The 19,554-nt window shown below is 44.6% G+C and overlaps 1 protein-coding gene and 10 non-coding genes across 11 annotated transcripts in view; 1 reads left to right on the top strand and 10 right to left on the bottom strand.

The window, feature by feature from the left end:
• LOC139239972 (gastrula zinc finger protein XlCGF7.1-like) overlaps nucleotides 1–19,554 on the top strand; it is a 120,977-nt gene that overhangs the window by 83,381 nt on the left and 18,042 nt on the right. The window lies entirely within an intron of this gene.
• On the bottom strand, nucleotides 4,193–4,264 carry trnae-uuc (transfer RNA glutamic acid (anticodon UUC)). Its single transcript has one exon. It is a non-coding gene; the product is annotated as a tRNA-Glu (tRNA).
• Nucleotides 4,804–4,877, bottom strand: trnai-aau (transfer RNA isoleucine (anticodon AAU)). The gene has a single exon. It is a non-coding gene; the product is annotated as a tRNA-Ile (tRNA).
• On the bottom strand, nucleotides 6,469–6,540 carry trnae-uuc (transfer RNA glutamic acid (anticodon UUC)). The gene has a single exon. It is a non-coding gene; the product is annotated as a tRNA-Glu (tRNA).
• On the bottom strand, nucleotides 7,083–7,156 carry trnai-aau (transfer RNA isoleucine (anticodon AAU)). The gene has a single exon. It is a non-coding gene; the product is annotated as a tRNA-Ile (tRNA).
• Nucleotides 14,023–14,094, bottom strand: trnae-uuc (transfer RNA glutamic acid (anticodon UUC)). Its single transcript has one exon. It is a non-coding gene; the product is annotated as a tRNA-Glu (tRNA).
• Nucleotides 14,626–14,699, bottom strand: trnai-aau (transfer RNA isoleucine (anticodon AAU)). The gene has a single exon. It is a non-coding gene; the product is annotated as a tRNA-Ile (tRNA).
• Nucleotides 16,418–16,489, bottom strand: trnae-uuc (transfer RNA glutamic acid (anticodon UUC)). Its single transcript has one exon. It is a non-coding gene; the product is annotated as a tRNA-Glu (tRNA).
• On the bottom strand, nucleotides 17,033–17,106 carry trnai-aau (transfer RNA isoleucine (anticodon AAU)). The gene has a single exon. It is a non-coding gene; the product is annotated as a tRNA-Ile (tRNA).
• Nucleotides 18,691–18,762, bottom strand: trnae-uuc (transfer RNA glutamic acid (anticodon UUC)). The gene has a single exon. It is a non-coding gene; the product is annotated as a tRNA-Glu (tRNA).
• On the bottom strand, nucleotides 19,306–19,379 carry trnai-aau (transfer RNA isoleucine (anticodon AAU)). The gene has a single exon. It is a non-coding gene; the product is annotated as a tRNA-Ile (tRNA).

Below are 19,554 nucleotides of genomic sequence, written 5' to 3'. Positions count from 1 at the left end.
AGAATTCCACAGGTTCACCACTCTCTGGGTGAAGAAGTTCCTCCGCATCTCGGTCCTAAATGGCTTACCCCTTATCCTTAGACTGTGACCCCTGGTTCTGGACTTCCCCAACATTGGGAACATTCTTCCTGCATCTAACCTGTCTAACCCCGTCAGAATTTTATATGTTTCTATGAGGTCCCCTCTCATTCTTCTGAACTCCAGTGAATACAAGCCCAGTTGATCCAGTCTTTCTTGATAGGTCAGTCCCGCCATCCCGGGAATCAGTCTGGTGAACCTTCGCTGCACTCCCTCAATAGCAAGAATGTCCTTCCTCAGGTTAGGAGACCAAAACTGTACACAATACTCCAGGTGTGACCTCACCAATGCCCTGTACAACTGTAGCAACACCTCCCTGCCCCTGTACTCAAATCCCCTTGCTATGAAGGCCAACATGCCATTTGCTTTCTTAACCGCCTGCTGCACCTGCATGCCAACCTTCAATGACTGATGTACCATGACACCCAGGTCTCTTTGCACCTCCCCTTTTCCTAATCTGTCACCATTCAGATAATAGTCTGTCTCTCTGTTTTTACCACCAAAGTGGATAACCTCACATTTATCCACATTATACTTCATCTGCCATGCATTTTCCCACTCACCTAACCTATCCAAGTCGCTCTGCAGCCTCACAGCATCCTCCTCGCAGCTCACACTGCCACCCAACTTAGTGTCATCCGCAAATTTGGAGATACTACATTTAATCCCCTCATCTAAATCATTAATGTACAGTGTAAACAGCTGGGGCCCCAGCACAGAAACTTGCGGTACCCCACTAGTCACTGCCTGCCATTCTGAAAAGTACCCATTTACTCCTACTCTTTGCTTCCTGTCTGACAACCAGTTCTCAATCCATGTCAGTACACTACCCCCAATCCCATGTGCTCTAACTTTGCACATCAATCTCTTGTGTGGGACCTTGTCGAACGCCTTTTGAAAGTCCAAATATACCACATCAACTGGTTCTCCCTTATTCACTCTACTGGAAACATCCTCAAAAAATTCCAGAAGATTTGTCAAGCATGATTTCCCTTTCACAAATCCATGCTGACTTGGACCTATCATGTCACCTCTCTCCAAATGCACTGCTATGACATCCTTAATAATTGATTCCATCATTTTACCCACTACCGATGTCAGGCTGACCGGTCTATAATTCCCTGTTTTCTCTCTCCCTCCTTTTTTAAAAAGTGGGGTTACATTGGCTACCCTCCACTCCATAGGAACTGATCCAGAGTCAATGGAATGTTGGAAAATGACTGTCAACGCATCCACTATTTCCAAGGCCACCTCCTTAAGTACTCTGGGATGCAGTCCATCAGGCCCTGGGGATTTATCGGCCTTCAATCCCATCAATTTCCCCAACACAATTTCCCGGCTAATAAGGATTTCCCTCAGTTCCTCCTCCTTACTAGAACCCCCGACCCCTTTTATAACCGGAAGGTTGTTCGTGTCCTCCTTCGTGAATACCGAACCAAAGTACTTGTTCAATTGGTCCGCCATTTCTTTGTTCCCCGTTATGACTTCCCCTGATTCTGACTGCAGGGGACCTACATTTGTCTTTACTAACCTTTTTCTCTTTACATATCTATAGAAACTTTTGCAATCCGTCTTAATGTTCCCTGCAAGCTTCTTCTCATACTCCATTTTCCCTGCCCTAATCAAACCCTTTGTCCTCCTCTGCTGAGTTCTAAATTTCTCCCAGTCCCCAGGTTCGCTGCTATTTCTGGCCAATTTGTATGCCACTTCCTTGGCTTTAATACTATCCCTGATTTCCCTTGATAGCCACGGTTGAGCCACCTTCCCTTTTTTATTTCTATGCCAGACAGGAATGTACAATTGTTGTAGTTCATCCATGCGGTCTCTAAATGTCTGCCATTGCCCATCCACAGTCAACCCCTTAAGTATCATTCGCCAATCCATCTCAGCCAATTCACGCCTCATACCTTCAAAGTTACCCTTCTTTAAGTTCTGGACCATGGTCTCTGAATTAACTGTTTCATTCTCCATCCTAATGCAGAATTCCACCATATTATGGTCACTCTTCCCCAAGGGGCCTCGCACAACGAGATTGCTAATTAATCCTTTCTCATTACATAACACCCAGTCTAAGATGGCCTCCCCCCTAGTTGGTTCCTCGACATATTGGTCTAAAAAAAACATCCCTTATGCACTCCAGAAAATCCTCCTCCACCGTATTGCTTCCAGTTTGGTTAGCCCAATCTATGTGCATATTAAAGTCACCCATTATAACTGCTGCACCTTTATTGCACGCACCCCTAATTTCCTGTTTGATGCCCTCCCCAACATCACTACTACTGTTTGGAGGTCTGCACACAACTCCCACTAACGTTTTTTGCCCTTTGGTGTTCTGCAGCTCTACCCATATAGATTCCACATCATCCAAGCTAATGTCCTTCCTAACTATTGCCTTAATCTCCTCCTTAACCAGCAATGCTACCCCACCTCCTTTTCCTTTTATTCTATCCTTCCTGAATGTTGAATACCCCTGGATGTTGAGTTCCCAGCCCTGCTCATCCTGGAGCCACGTCTCCGTAATTCCAATCACATCATATTTGTTAACATCTATTTGCACAGTTAATTCATCCACCTTATTGCGGATACTCCTTGCATTAAGACACAAAGCCTTTAGGCTTGTTTTTTTAACACCCTCTGTCCTTTTAGAATTTTGCTGTACAATGGCCCTTTTTGTTCTTTGCCTTGGGTTTCTCTGCCCTCCACTTTTCCTCATTTCCTTTCTGTCTTTGAAAATTATTATCACGCAACCGCTGAAGAACCCACTGTCAGATTATAAAATCAGCCACTCCCCTTAGAATGAAGGAAACGCGAAATAATCAGAAATTGCTGAAACAGGGAATTGAACCAGGAACCATCTGGATCTTCAGTCAAACGCCTTCCCAACTGAACTATTTCGGCCTGACAGTGACCGAAGCAAAGTTTTTTCACACCTTTTTGAAAGAAAACCTGACCCCGGAATGAATTGCCCCGCCCACTCAGTCCTCATTTCGGGGCAATGGGTCCCAAACACATCTCGGAGCTCAGGTTGTGTTACTGTAATGTATAATGATACCGAAAATCTTAATGCTCATGTTCCGTTATCACTGACCACGATCTTGGCAGTGGTGTTGCTAAGTTCAAAATGTGTAATTTTTCGCACTGGCAATGAATTGACTGATATCTGTGCTGTGAGCAACTAGGTTTCTTTGGGTGATGTCGTGCAAGAACGTAATGGAAGCCTAATTATAATGGTGATTGTTCTCACACTGCAGTTAAAAGTTGGCAAACTTACAGTGTCAATTAGCAATTCTTGTTCCATATGTTGATTTAATGTTCTGCTGAAGTGTTCATAAAGAAACAAAGCTTGCACAACAGGCTCGATCTCACCGTCTTGAAGACACAGTGAAATATACTGGAGAGTGTATAAGTGTTTGAGAACATAAAATATCAGTAAAATACCCCGTTCTTTTCTCGACACTGGTGGGCTGTGAAAGGGAGACGGGCCGAAGTCCCACTTAGCCGCACTGAACCGAGCCAAGGTGAAATTATAACAGGTTCAGTTCATAGCAGTGCTATGCTGAAGAGAGATAAGTGTCGCGAATCAAGGAGAGATTTAACAATACTGATGTTGAATGTCGGTTAGATCAAGCACTCCATGAATTCTCTGCTGGGAAATTCAGAGATTGTAAATCGCCTGTCAACGCTAAACATAGACACACAGTGAGCCAATGTGCAATATAGGAGGGGCCCAGGCCAAATGAATGTTCAGAATAAGTGATCAGTGCCCATGGCCCAGGCATTCACTGATTCCAGTCTTGCACACGTTGCTAAGTTTAAAATGCTGAATATTTCCACACTGGCAATGCATTGACAGATGGTAAGCTAGAGTGATGTGCCGCAAAAATGTACACGGAAGGCTAAAGTTAGCCATGATTGGCAACATTTACGGTGTCAATCAGCACTTGTTGAGCGAGATCTCCTCATTTACTGCTGACTTTAAAACGGAAGGCACAGAAGTGTGTGCTGTATCACGACAACGAATGATGCGCTACTGATGGTTGGGGCAGCAAGTGTGCAGTGAGCTGTAAATTTGTTCAGGAAGAGCCTTGCAGTTCAAACGGGCGAAAATACAATGTTCCCTGACCGGGAATCGAACCCGGGCCGCAGCGGTGAAAGCGCCGAATCCGAACCACTAGACCACCAGGGAAGGTGCTGCACGTTTGCTTGCCAACAAGCAGACCAACAGTCTTTCCTGCTTGCTCCTTCCAAATTCTCACCACATTCGCGCCAGGTCAACTTTTCGTAGCAAATGGTTTTTTTTGTGGAGAACACCAAAGATATGTCCGCGCATCGACAGCATCACATGCGGGTAGGCATCCACTGGAATCTGTTTCATTCTGTCCTTTTCTCGGGATTTTTCACTCTTGGTGCCGGGTGAACATTTCATTTGGTGTTTTTGTCCTGAACTGCAGACTTTTGCCCATCTCCAGGCGACAGAACCGTTCTGTCTGTCTGTTCCGACTTTTGAGCATTTACGGGAACAGGCCTGCGGTTCATCGTTTATCAGCAAACCAAGAAACAGAAATAAACAGAAAGATGTGCCTCTCCACCCCGTCGGCAAAGAAGCAATGACTGTTATTCCAAATAATGCCCAACCCTTGGGATTCTGTGTGGATTTGTTTCATTATAAAGATTTGATTTTCAACGTGACTAAAAACCGAATAAAAATTATGGAAAACACTGGAATGGCCCGCACGGGGATCGAACCAGCGACCTTGCCGTTATTAGCACCACGCTCTAACCAACTAAGCTAACCGGCCACAAATTGTGTTAACGTTGCGTGAAAGCTCAGTCTGCGGGGATTGTGTTTCCAACTCACACTGGATGTTAGATTTACTGCATAAACATTGAACACATCACATCGCTTAAACATTGTTCACTGTTCATCTACAACACTGCGCAACGTGTAAATAGAACGTAACAGAAAAAGAGCGCTAAATCTAAAAACAATTCACGTTGAAAATTATTATCACGCAACCGCTGAACAACCCACTGTCCCGATATAAAATCAGCCACTCCCCTGAGAATGAAGGAAACGCGAAATAACCAGAAATTGCTGAAACAGGGAATTGAATCAGGAACCATCTGGATCTTCAGTCAAACGACTTCCCAACTGAACTATTTCGGCCTGACAGTGACCGAAGCAAAGTTTTTTCACACCTTTTTGAAAGAAAACCTGACCCCGGAATGAATTGCCCCGCCCACTCAGTCCTCATTTCGGGGCAATGGGTCCCAAACACATCTCGGAGCTCAGGTTGTGTTACTGTAATGTATAAAGATACCGAAAATCTTAATGCTCATGTTCCGTTATCACTGACCACGATCTTGGCAGTGGTGTTGCTAAGTTCAAAATGTGTATTTTTTCGCACTGGCAATGAATTGACTGATATCTGTGCTGTGAGCAACTAGGTTTCTTTGGGTGATGTCGTGCAAGAACGTAATGGAAGCCTAATTATAATGGTGATTGTTCTCACACTGCAGTTAAAAGTTGGCAAACTTACAGTGTCAATTAGCAATTCTTGTTCCATATGTTGATTTAATGTTCTGCTGAAGTGTTCATAAAGAAACAAAGCTTGCACAACAGGCTCGATCTCACCGTCTTGAAGACACAGTGAAATATACTGGAGAATGTATAAGTGTTTGAGAACATAAAATATCAGTAAAATACCCCGTTCTTTTCTCGACACTGGTGGGCTGTGAAAGGGAGACGGGCCGAAGTCCCACTTAGCCGCACTGAACCGAGCCAAGGTGAAATTATAACAGGTTCAGTTCATAGCTGTGCTATGCTGAAGAGAGATAAGTGTCGCGAATCAAGGAGAGATTTAACAATACTGATGTTGAATGTCGGTTAGATCAAGCACTCCATGAATTCTCTGCTGGGAAATTCAGAGATTGTAAATCGCCTGTCAACGCTAAACATAGACACACAGTGAGCCAATGTGCAATATAGGAGGGGCCCAGGCCAAATGAATGTTCAGAATAAGTGATCAGTGCCCATGGCCCAGGCATTCACTGATTCCAGTCTTGCACACGTTGCTAAGTTTAAAATGCTGAATATTTCCACACTGGCAATGCATTGACAGATGGTAAGCTAGAGTGATGTGCCGCAAAAATGTACACGGAAGGCTAAAGTTAGCCATGATTGGCAACATTTACGGTGTCAATCAGCACTTGTTGAGCGAGATCTCCTCATTTACTGCTGACTTTAAAACGGAAGGCACAGAAGTGTGTGCTGTATCACGACAACGAATGATGCGCTACTGATGGTTGGGGCAGCAAGAGTGCAGTGAGCTGGAAGCTGTAAATTTGTTCAGGAAGAGCCTTGCAGTTCAAACGGGCGAAAATACAATGTTCCCTGACCGGGAATCGAACCCGGGCCGCAGCGGTGAAAGCGCCGAATCCTAACCACTAGACCACCAGGGAAGCTGCTACACGTTTGCTTGCCAACAAGCAGACCAACACAGTCTTTCCTGCTTGCTTCTTCCAGATTCTCACCACATTCGCGCCAGGTCAAACTTTTCGTAGCAAATGGCATTTTTTGTGGAGAACACCAAAGATATGTCCGCGCATCGACAGCATCACGTGCGGGTAGGCATCCACTGAAATCTATTTCATTCTGTCCTTTTCTCGGAATTTTTCACTCTTGGTGCCGGGTGAACATTTCATTTGGTGTTTTTGTCCTGAACTGCAGTCTTTTGCCCATCTCCAGGCGACAGAACCGTTCTGTCTGTCTGTTCCGACTTTTGAACATTTACGGGAACAGGCCTGCGGTTCATCGTTTATCAGCAAACCAAGAAACAGAAATAAACAGAAAGATGTGCCTCTCCACCCCGTCGGCAAAGAAGCAATGACTGTTATTCCAAATAATGCCCAACCCTTGGGATTCTGTGTGGATTTGTTTCATTATAAAGATTTGATTTTCAACGTGTCTAAAAACCGAATAAAAATTATGGAAAACACAGGAATGGCCCGCACGGGGATGGAACCCGCGACCTTGCCGTTATTAGCACCACGCTCTGACCAACTAAGCTAACCGGCCACAAATTGTGTTAACGTTGCGTGAAAGCTCAGTCTGCGGGGATTGTGTTTCCAACTCACACTGGATGTTAGATTTACTGCATAAACATTGAACACATCACATCGCTTAAACATTGTTCACTGTTCATCTACAACACTGCGCAACGTGTAAATAGAACGTAACGTGAAAAAGAGCGCTAAATCTGAAAACAATTCACGTTGAAAATTATTATCACGCAACCGCTGAAGAACCCACTGTCCCGATATAAAATCAGCCACTCCCCTTAGAATGAAGGAAACGCGAAATAACCAGAAATTGCTGAAACAGGGAATTGAACCAGGAACCATCTGGATCTTCAGTCAAACGCCTTCCCAACTGAGCTATTTCGGCCTGACAGTGACCGAAGCAAAGTTTTTTCACACCTTTTTGAAAGAAAACCTGACCCCGGAATGAATTGCCCCGCCCACTCAGTCCTCATTTCGGGGCAATGGGTCCCAAACACATCTCGGAGCTCAGGTAGTGTTACTGTAATGTATAACGATACCGAAAATCTTAATGCTCATGTTCCGTTATCACTGACCACGATCTTGGCAGTGGTGTTGCTAAGTTCAAAATGTGTATTTTTTCGCACTGGCAATGAATTGACTGATATCTGTGCTGTGAGCAACTAGGTTTCTTTGGGTGATGTCGTGCAAGAACGTATTGGAAGCCTAATTATAATGGTGATTGTTCTCACAGTGCAGTTAAAAGTTGGCAAACTTACAGTGTCAATTAGCAATTCTTGTTCCATATGTTGATTTAATGTTCTGATGAAGTGTTCAAAAAGAAACAAAGCTTGCACAACAGGCTCGATCTCACCGTCTTGAAGACGCAGTGAAATATACTGGAGAGTGTATAAGTGTTTGAGAACATAAAATATCAGTAAAATACCCAGTTCTTTTCTCGACACTGGTGGGCTGTGAAAGGGAGACGGGCCGAAGTCCCACTTAGCCGCACTGAACCGAGCCAAGGTGAAATTATAACAGGTTCAGTTCATAGCAGTGCTATGCTGAAGAGAGATAAGTGTCGCGAATCAAGGAGAGATTTAACAATACTGATGTTGAATGTCGGTTAGATCAAGCACTCCATGAATTCTCTGCTGGGAAATTCAGAGATTGTAAATCGCCTGTGAACGCTAAACATAGACACACAGTGAGCCAATGTGCAATATAGGAGGGGCCCAGGCCAAATGAATGTTCAGAATAAGTGATCAGTGCCCATGGCCCAGGCATTCACTGATTCCAGTCTTGCACACGTTGCTAAGTTTAAAATGCTGAATATTTCCACACTGGCAATGCATTGACAGATGGTAAGCTAGAGTGATGTGCCGCAAAAATGTACACGGAAGGCTAAAGTTAGCCATGATTGGCAACATTTACGGTGTCAATCAGCACTTGTTGAGCGAGATCTCCTCATTTACTGCTGACTTTAAAACGGAAGGCACAGAAGTGTATGCTGTATCACTACAACGAATGATGCGCTACTGATGGTTGGGGCAGCAAGAGTGCAGTGAGCTGTAAATTTGTTCAGGAAGAGCCTTGCAGTTCAAACGGGCGAAAATACAATATACCCTGACCGGGAATCGAATCCGGGCCGCAGCGTTGAAAGCGCCGAATCCTAACCACTAGACCACCAGGGAAGCTGCTGCACGTTTGCTTGCCAACAAGCAGACCAACACAGTCTTTCCTGCTTGCTCCTTCCAAATTCTCACCACATTCGCGCCAGGTCAAACTTTTCGTAGCAAATGGCATTTTTTGTGGAGAACACCAAAGATATGTCCGCGCATCGACAGCATCACGTGCGGGTAGGCATCCACTGAAATCTATTTCATTCTGTCCTTTTCTCGGGATTTTTCACTCTTGGTGCCGGGTGAACATTTCATTTGGTGTTTTTGTCCTGAACTGCAGTCTTTTGCCCATTCCCAGGCGACAGAACCGTTCTGTCTGTCTGTTCCGACTTTTGAACATTTACGGGAACAGGCCTGCGGTTCATCGTTTATCAGCAAACCAAGAAACAGAAATAAACAGAAAGATGTGCCTCTCCACCCCGTCGGCAAAGAAGCAATGACTGTTATTCCAAATAATGCCCAACCCTTGGGATTCTGTGTGGATTTGTTTCATTATAAAGATTTGATTTTCAACGTGCCTAAAAACCGAATAAAAATTATGGAAAATACTGGAATGGCCCGCACGGGGATGGAACCCGCGACCTTGCCGTTATTAGCACCACGCTCTAACTAACTAAGCTAACCGGCCACGAATTGTGTTAACGTTGCGTGAAAGCTCAGTCTGCGGGGATTGTGTTTCCAACTCACACTGGATGTTAGATTTACTGCATAAACATTGAACACATCACATCGCTTAAACATTGTTCACTGTTCATCTACAACACTGCGCAACGTGTAAATAGAACGTAACAGAAAAAGAGCGCTAAATCTAAAAACAATTCATAGAAACATAGAAAATAGGTGCAGGAGTAGGCCATTCGGCCCTCCTAGCCTGCACCGCCATTCAATGAGTTCATGGCTGAACATTCAAATTCAGTACCCCATTCCTGCTTTCTCGCCATACCCCTTGATCCCCCTAGCAGTAAGGACCTCATCTAACTCCTTTTTGAAAAAATTTAGTGAATTGGCCTCAACAACTTTCTGTGGTAGAGAATTCCACAGGTTCACCACTCTCTGGGTGAAGAAGTTCCTCCGCATCTCGGTCCTAAATGGCTTACCCCTTATCCTTAGACTGTGACCCCTGGTTCTGGACTTCCCCAACATTGGGAACATTCTTCCTGCATCTAACCTGTCTAACCCCGTCAGAATTTTATATGTTTCTATGAGGTCCCCTCTCATTCTTCTGAACTCCAGTGAATACAAGCCCAGTTGATCCAGTCTTTCTTGATAGGTCAGTCCCGCCATCCCGGGAATCAGTCTGGTGAACCTTCGCTGCACTCCCTCAATAGCAAGAATGTCCTTCCTCAGGTTAGGAGACCAAAACTGTACACAATACTCCAGGTGTGGCCTCACCAATGCCCTGTACAACTGTAGCAACACCTCCCTGCCCCTGTACTCAAATCCCCTTGCTATGAAGGCCAACATGCCATTTGCTTTCTTAACCGCCTGCTGCACCTGCATGCCAACCTTCAATGACTGATGTACCATGACACCCAGGTCTCTTTGCACCTCCCCTTTTCCTAATCTGTCACCATTCAGATAATAGTCTGTCTCTCTGTTTTTACCACCAAAGTGGATAACCTCACATTTATCCACATTATACTTCATCTGCCATGCATTTTCCCACTCACCTAACCTATCCAAGTCGCTCTGCAGCCTCACAGCATCCTCCTCGCAGCTCACACTGCCACCCAACTTAGTGTCATCCGCAAATTTGGCGATACTACATTTAATCCCCTCATCTAAATCATTAATGTACAGTGTAAACAGCTGGGGCCCCAGCACAGAACCTTGCGGTACCCCACTAGTCACTGCCTGCCATTCTGAAAAGTACCCATTTACTCCTACTCTTTGCTTCCTGTCTGACAACCAGTTCTCAATCCATGTCAGTACACTACCCCCAATCCCATGTGCTCTAACTTTGCACATCAATCTCTTGTGTGGGACCTTGTCGAACACCTTCTGAAAGTCCAAATATACCACATCAACTGGTTCTCCCTTATCCACTCTACTGGAAACATCCTCAAAAAATTCCAGAAGATTTGTCAAGCATGATTTCCCTTTCACAAATCCATGCTGACTTGGACCTATCATGTCACCTCTCTCCAAATGCACTGCTATGACATCCTTAATAATTGATTCCATCATTTTACCCACTACCGATGTCAGGCTGACCGGTCTATAATTCCCTGTTTTCTCTCTCCCTCCTTTTTTAAAAAGTGGGGTTACATTGGCTACCCTCCACTCCATAGGAACTGATCCAGAGTCAATGGAATGTTGGAAAATGACTGTCAACGCATCCACTATTTCCAAGGCCACCTCCTTAAGTACTCTGGGATGCAGTCCATCAGGCCCTGGGGATTTATCGGCCTTCAATCCCATCAATTTCCCCAACACAATTTCCCGGCTAATAAGGATTTCCCTCAGTTCCTCCTCCTTACTAGACCCCCCGACCCCTTTTATAACCGGAAGGTTGTTCGTGTCCTCCTTCGTGAATACCGAACCAAAGTACTTGTTCAATTGGTCCGCCATTTCTTTGTTCCCCGTTATGACTTCCCCTGATTCTGACTGCAGGGGACCTACATTTGTCTTTACTAACCTTTTTCTCTTTACATATCTATAGAAACTTTTGCAATCCGTCTTAATGTTCCCTGCAAGCTTCTTCTCATACTCCATTTTCCCTGCCCTAATCAAACCCTTTGTCCTCCTCTGCTGAGTTCTAAATTTCTCCCAGTCCCCAGGTTCGCTGCTATTTCTGGCCAATTTGTATGCCACTTCCTTGGCTTTAATACTATCCCTGATTTCCCTTGATAGCCACGGTTGAGCCACCTTCCCTTTTTTATTTCTATGCCAGACAGGAATGTACAATTGTTGTAGTTCATCCATGCGGTCTCTAAATGTCTGCCATTGCCCATCCACAGTCAACCCCTTAAGTATCATTCGCCAATCCATCTCAGCCAATTCACGCCTCATACCTTCAAAGTTACCCTTCTTTAAGTTCTGGACCATGGTCTCTGAATTAACTGTTTCATTCTCCATCCTAATGCAGAATTCCACCATATTATGGTCACTCTTCCCCAAGGGGCCTCGCACAACGAGATTGCTAATTAATCCTTTCTCATTACATAACACCCAGTCTAAGATGGCCTCCCCCCTAGTTGGTTCCTCGACATATTGGTCTAAAAAAACCATCCCTTATGCACTCCAGAAAATCCTCCTCCACCGTATTGCTTCCAGTTTGGTTAGCCCAATCTATGTGCATATTAAAGTCACCCATTATAACTGCTGCACCTTTATTGCACGCACCCCTAATTTCCTGTTTGATGCCCTCCCCAACATCACTACTACTGTTTGGAGGTCTGCACACAACTCCCACTAACGTTTTTTGCCCTTTGGTGTTCTGCAGCTCTACCCATATAGATTCCACATCATCCAAGCTAATGTCCTTCCTAACTATTGCCTTAATCTCCTCCTTAACCAGCAATGCTACCCCACCTCCTTTTCCTTTTATTCTATCCTTCCTGAATGTTGAATACCCCTGGATGTTGAGTTCCCAGCCCTGCTCATCCTGGATCCACGTCTCCGTAATCCCAATCACATCATATTTGTTAACATCTATTTGCACAGTTAATTCATCCACCTTATTGCGGATACTCCTTGCATTAAGACACAAAGCCTTTAGGCTTGTTTTTTTAACACCCTCTGTCCTTTTAGAATTTTGCTGTACAATGGCCCTTTTTGTTCTTTGCCTTGGGTTTCTCTGCCCTCCACTTTTCCTCATTTCCTTTCTGTCTTTGAAAATTATCATCACGCAACCGCTGAAGAACCCACTGTCAGATTATAAAATCAGCCACTCCTCTTAGAATGAAGGAAACGCGAAATAACCAGAAATTGCTGAAACAGGGAATTGAACCAGGAACCATCTGGATCTTCAGTCAAACGCCTTCCCAACTGAACTATTTCGGCCTGACAGTGACCGAAGCAAAGTTTTTTCACACCTTTTTGAAAGAAAACCTGACCCCGGAATGAATTGCCCCGCCCACTCAGTCCTCATTTCGGGGCAATGGGTCCCAAACACATCTCGGAGCTCAGGTTGTGTTACTGTAATGTATAATGATACCGAAAATCTTAATGCTCATGTTCCGTTATCACTGACCACGATCTTGGCAGTGGTGTTGCTAAGTTCAAAATGTGTATTTTTTCGCACTGGCAATGAATTGACTGATATCTGTGCTGTGAGCAACTAGGTTTCTTTGGGTGATGTCGTGCAAGAACGTAATGGAAGCCTAATTATAATGGTGATTGTTCTCACACTGCAGTTAAAAGTTGGCAAACTTACAGTGTCAATTAGCAATTCTTGTTCCATATGTTGATTTAATGTTCTGCTGAAGTGTTCATAAAGAAACAAAGCTTGCACAACAGGCTCGATCTCACCGTCTTGAAGACACAGTGAAATATACTGGAGAGTGTATAAGTGTTTGAGAACATAAAATATCAGTAAAATACCCCGTTCTTTTCTCGACACTGGTGGGCTGTGAAAGGGAGACGGGCCGAAGTCCCACTTAGCCGCACTGAACCGAGCCAAGGTGAAATTATAACAGGTTCAGTTCATAGCAGTGCTATGCTGAAGAGAGATAAGTGTCGCGAATCAAGGAGAGATTTAACAATACTGATGTTGAATGTCGGTTAGATCAAGCACTCCATGAATTCTAAGCTGGGAAATTCAGAGATTGTAAATCGCCTGTGAACGCTAAACATAGACACACAGTGAGCCAATGTGCAATATAGGAGGGGCCCAGGCCAAATGAATGTTCAGAATAAGTGATCAGTGCCCATGGCCCAGGCATTCACTGATTCCAGTCTTGCACACGTTGCTAAGTTTAAAATGCTGAATATTTCCACACTGGCAATGCATTGACAGATGGTAAGCTAGAGTGATGTGCCGCAAAAATGTACACGGAAGGCTAAAGTTAGCCATGATTGGCAACATTTACGGTGTCAATCAGCACTTGTTGAGCGAGATCTCCTCATTTACTGCTGACTTTAAAACGGAAGGCACAGAAGTGTCTGCTGTTTCACTGCAACGAATGATGCGCTACTGATGGTTGGGGCAGCAAGAGTGCAGTGAGCTGTAAATTTGTTCAGGAAGAGCCTTGCAGTTCAAACGGGCGAAAATACAATGTTCCCTGACCGGGAATCGAACCCGGGCCGCAGCGGTGAAAGCGCCGAATCCTAACCACTAGACCACCAGGGAAGCTGCTACACGTTTGCTTGCCAACAAGCAGACCAACACAGTCTTTCCTGCTTGCTTCTTCCAGATTCTCACCACATTCGCGCCAGGTCAAACTTTTCGTAGCAAATGGCATTTTTTGTGGAGAGCACCAAAGATATGTCCGCGCATCGACAGCATCACGTGCGGGTAGGCATCCACTGAAATCTATTTCATTCTGTCCTTTTCTCGGGATTTTTCACTCTTGGTGCCGGGTGAACATTTCATTTGGTGTTTTTGTCCTGAACTGCAGTCTTTTGCCCATCTCCAGGCGACAGAACCGTTCTGTCTGTCTGTTCCGACTTTTGAACATTTACGGGAACAGGCCTGCGGTTCATCGTTTATCAGCAAACCAAGAAACAGAAATAAACAGAAAGATGTGCCTCTCCACCCCGTCGGCAAAGAAGCAATGACTGTTATTCCAAATAATGCCCAACCCTTGGGATTCTGTGTGGATTTGTTTCATTATAAAGATTTGATTTTCAACGTGATTAAAAATTATGGAAAACACTGGAATGGCCGGCACGGGGATCGAACCCGCGACCTTGCCGTTATTAGCACCACGCTCTAACCCACTAAGCTAACTGGCCACAAATTGTGCTAACGTTGCGTGAAAGCTCAGTCTGCGGGGATTGTGTTTCCAACTCACACTGGATGTTAGATTTACTGCATAAACATTGAACACATCACATCGCTTAAACATTGTTCACTGTTCATCTACAACACTGCGCAACGTGTAAATAGAACGTAACAGAAAAAGAGCGCTAAATCTAAAAACAATTCACGTTGAAAATTATTATCACGCAACCGCTGAACAACCCACTGTCCCGATATAAAATCAGCCACTCCCCTGAGAATGAAGGAAACGCGAAATAACCAGAAATTGCTGAAACAGGGAATTGAACCAGGAACCATCTGGATGTTCAGTCAAACGCCTTCCCAGCTGAACTATTTCGGCCTGACAGTGACCGAAGCAACGTTTTCTCACACCTTTTTGAAAGAAAACCTGACCCCGGAATGAATTGCCCCGCCCACTCAGTCCTCATTTCGGGGCAATGGGTCCCAAACACATCTCGGAGCTCAGGTTGTGTTACTGTAATGTATAATGATACCGAAAATCTTAATGCTCATGTTCCCTTATCACTGACCACGATCTTGGCACCCGCCCACTCAGTCCTCATTTCGGGGCAATGGGTCGCAAACACATCTCGGAACTCAGGTTGTGTTACTGTAATGTATAATGATACCGAAAATCTGAATGCTCATATTCCGTTATCACTGACCACGATCTTGGCAGTGGTGTTGCTAAGTTCAAAATGTGTATTTTTTCGCACTGGCAATGAATTGACTGATATCTGTGCTGTGAGCAACTAGGTTTCTTTGGGTGATGTCGTGCAAGAACGTATTGGAAGCCTAATTATAATGGTGATTGTTCTCACAGTGCAGTTAAAGTTGGCAAACTTACAGTGTCAATTAGCAATTCTTGTTCCATATGTTGATTTAATGTTCTGATGAAGTGTTCAAAAAGAAACAAAGCTTGCACAACAGGCTCGATCTCACCGTCTTGAAGACGCAGTGAAATATACTGGAGAGTGTATAAGTGTTTGAGAACATAAAATATCAGTAAAATACCCCGTTCTTTTCTCGACACTGGTGGGCTGTGAAAGGGAGACGGGCCGAAGTCCCACTTAGCCGCACTGAACCGAGCCAAGGTGAAATTATAACAGGTTCAGTTCATAGCAGTGCTATGCTGAAGAGAGATAAGTGTCGCGAATCAAGGAGAGATTTAACAATACTGATGTTGAATGTCGGTTAGATCAAGCACTTCATGAATTCTATGCTGGGAAATTCAGAGATTGTAAATCGACTGTGAACGCTAAACATAGACACACAGTGAGCCAATGTGCAATATAGGAGGGGCCCAGGCCTAATGAATGTTCAGAATAAGTGATCAGTGCCCATGGCCCAGGCATTCACTGATTCCAGTCTTGCACACGTTGCTAAGTTTAAAATGCTGAATATTTCCACACTGGCAATGCATTGACAGATGGTAAGCTAGAGTGATGTCCCGCAAAAATGTACACGGAAGGCTAAAGTTAGCCATGATTGGCAACATTTACGGTGTCAATCAGCACTTGTTGAGCGAGATCTCCTCATTTACTGCTGACTTTAAAACGGAAGGCACAGAAGTGTATGCTGTATCACTACAACGAATGATGCGCTACTGATGGTTGGGGCAGCAAGAGTGCAGTGAGCTGTAAATTTGTTCAGGAAGAGCCTTGCAGTTCAAACGGGCGAAAATACAATGTTCCCTGACCGGGAATCGAACCCGGGCCGCAGCGGTGAAAGCGCCGAATCCTAACCACTAGACCACCAGGGAAGCTGCTACACGTTTGCTTGCCAACAAGCAGACCAACACAGTCTTTCCTGCTTGCTCCTTCCAAATTCTCACCACATTCGCGCCAGGTCAAACTTTTCGTAGCAAATGGCATTTTTTTGTGGAGAACACCAAAGATATGTCCGCGCATCGACAGCATCACGTGCGGGTAGGCATCCACTGAAATCTATTTCATTCTGTCCTTTTCTCGGGATTTTTCACTCTTGCTGCCGGGTGAACATTTCATTTGGTGTTTTTGTCCTGAACTGCAGTCTTTTGCCCATCTCCAGGCGACAGAACCGTTCTGTCTGTCTGTTCCGACTTTTGAACATTTACGGGAACAGGCCTGCGGTTCATCGTTTATCAGCAAACCAAGAAACAGAAATAAACAGAAAGATGTGCCTCTCCACCCCGTCGGCAAAGAAGCAATGACTGTTATTCCAAATAATGCCCAACCCTTGGGATTCTGTGTGGATTTGTTTCATTATAAAGATTTGATTTTCAACGTGTCTAAAAACCGAATAAAAATTATGGAAAACACTGGAATGGCCCGCACGGGGATGGAACCCGCGACCTTGCCGTTATTAGCACCACGCTCTGACCAACTAAGCTAACCGGCCACAAATTGTGTTAACGTTGCGTGAAAGCTCAGTCTGCGGGGATTGTGTTTCCAACTCACACTGGATGTTAGATTTACTGCATAAACATTGAACACATTACATCGCTTAAACATTGTTCACTGTTCATCTACAACACTGCGCAACGTGTAAATAGAACGTAACAGAAAAAGACCGCTAAATCTAAAAACAATTCACGTTAAAAATTATTATCACGCAACCGCTGAACAACCCACTGTCCCGATATAAAATCAGCCACTCCCCTGAGAATGAAGGAAACGCGAAATAACCAGTAATTGCTGAAACAGGGAATTGAACCAGGAACCATCTGGATCTTCAGTCAAACGCCTTCCCAACTGAGCTATTTCGGGCTGACAGTGACCGAAGCAAAGTTTTTTCACACCTTTTTGAAAGAAAACCTGACCCCGGAATGAATTGCCCCGCCCACTCAGTCCTCATTTCGGGGCAATGGGTCCCAAACACATCTCGGAGCTCAGGTAGTGTTACTGTAATATATAACGATACCGAAAATCTTAATGCTCATGTTCCGTTATCACTGACCACGATCTTGGCAGTGGTGTTGCTAAGTTCAAAATGTGTATTTTTTCGCACTGGCAATGAATTAACTGATATCTGTGCTGTGAGCAACTAGGTTTCTTTGGGTGATGTCGTGCAAGAACGTAATGGAAGCCTAATTATAATGGTGATTGTTCTCACACTGCAGTTAAAAGTTGGCAAACTTACAGTGTCAATTAGCAATTCTTGTTCCATATGTTGATTTAATGTTCTGCTGAAGTGTTCATAAAGAAACAAAGCTTGCACAACAGGCTCGATCTCACCGTCTTGAAGACACAGTGAAATATACTGGAGAGTGTATAAGTGTTTGAGAACATAAAATATCAGTAAAATACCCCGTTCTTTTCTCGACACTGGTGGGCTGTGAAAGGGAGACGGGCCGAAGTCCCACTTAGCCGCACTTAACCGAGCCAAGGTGAAATTATAACAGGTTCAGTTCATAGCAGTGCTATGCTGAAGAGAGATAAGTGTCGCGAATCAAGGAGAGATTTAACAATACTGATGTTGAATGTCGGTTAGATCAAGCACTCCATGAATTCTCTGCTGGGAAATTCAGAGATTGTAAATCGCCTGTGAACGCTAAACATAGACACACAGTGAGCCAATGTGCAATATAGGAGGGGCCCAGGCCAAATGAATGTTCAGAATAAGTGATCAGTGCCCATGGCCCAGGCATTCACTGATTCCAGTCTTGCACACGTTGCTAAGTTTAAAATGCTGAATATTTCCACACTGGCAATGCATTGACAGATGGTAAGCTAGAGTGATGTGCCGCAAAAATGTACACGGAAGGATAAAGTTAGCCATGATTGGCAACATGTACGGTGTCAATCAGCACTTGTTGAGCGAGATCTCCTCATTTACTGCTGACTTTAAAACGGAAGGCACAGAAGTGTATGCTGTATCACTACAACGAATGATGCGCTACTGATGGTTGGGGCAGCAAGAGTGCAGTGAGCTGTAAATTTGTTCAGGAAGAGCCTTGCAGTTCAAACGGGCGAAAATACAATGTTCCCTGACCGGGAATCGAACCCGGGCCGCAGCGGTGAAAGCGCCGAATCCTAACCACTAGACCACCAGGGAAGCTGCTACACGTTTGCTTGCCAACAAGCAGACCAACACAGTCTTTCCTGCTTGCTCCTTCCAAATTCTCACCACATTCGCGCCAGGTCAAACTTTTCGTAGCAAATGGCATTTTTTTGTGGAGAACACCAAAGATATGTCCGCGCATCGACAGCATCACGTGCGGGTAGGCATCCACTGAAATCTATTTCATTCTGTCCTTTTCTCGGGATTTTTCACTCTTGCTGCCGGGTGAACATTTCATTTGGTGTTTTTGTCCTGAACTGCAGTCTTTTGCCCATCTCCAGGCGACAGAACCGTTCTGTCTGTCTGTTCCGACTTTTGAACATTTACGGGAACAGGCCTGCGGTTCATCGTTTATCAGCAAACCAAGAAACAGAAATAAACAGAAAGATGTGCCTCTCCACCCCGTCGGCAAAGAAGCAATGACTGTTATTCCAAATAATGCCCAACCCTTGGGATTCTGTGTGGATTTGTTTCATTATAAAGATTTGATTTTCAACGTGTCTAAAAACCGAATAAAAATTATGGAAAACACTGGAATGGCCCGCACGGGGATGGAACCCGCGACCTTGCCGTTATTAGCACCACGCTCTGACCAACTAAGCTAACCGGCCACAAATTGTGTTAACGTTGCGTGAAAGCTCAGTCTGCGGGGATTGTGTTTCCAACTCACACTGGATGTTAGATTTACTGCATAAACATTGAACACATTACATCGCTTAAACATTGTTCACTGTTCATCTACAACACTGCGCAACGTGTAAATAGAACGTAACAGAAAAAGACCGC

This window comes from Pristiophorus japonicus, chromosome 29 (assembly GCF_044704955.1).
Source record: "Pristiophorus japonicus isolate sPriJap1 chromosome 29, sPriJap1.hap1, whole genome shotgun sequence".
NCBI lineage: Eukaryota > Metazoa > Chordata > Chondrichthyes > Pristiophoridae > Pristiophorus > Pristiophorus japonicus.
Note: the sequence above shows the minus strand (reverse complement) of the source record. Positions and strands in the feature narration are given on the sequence as shown.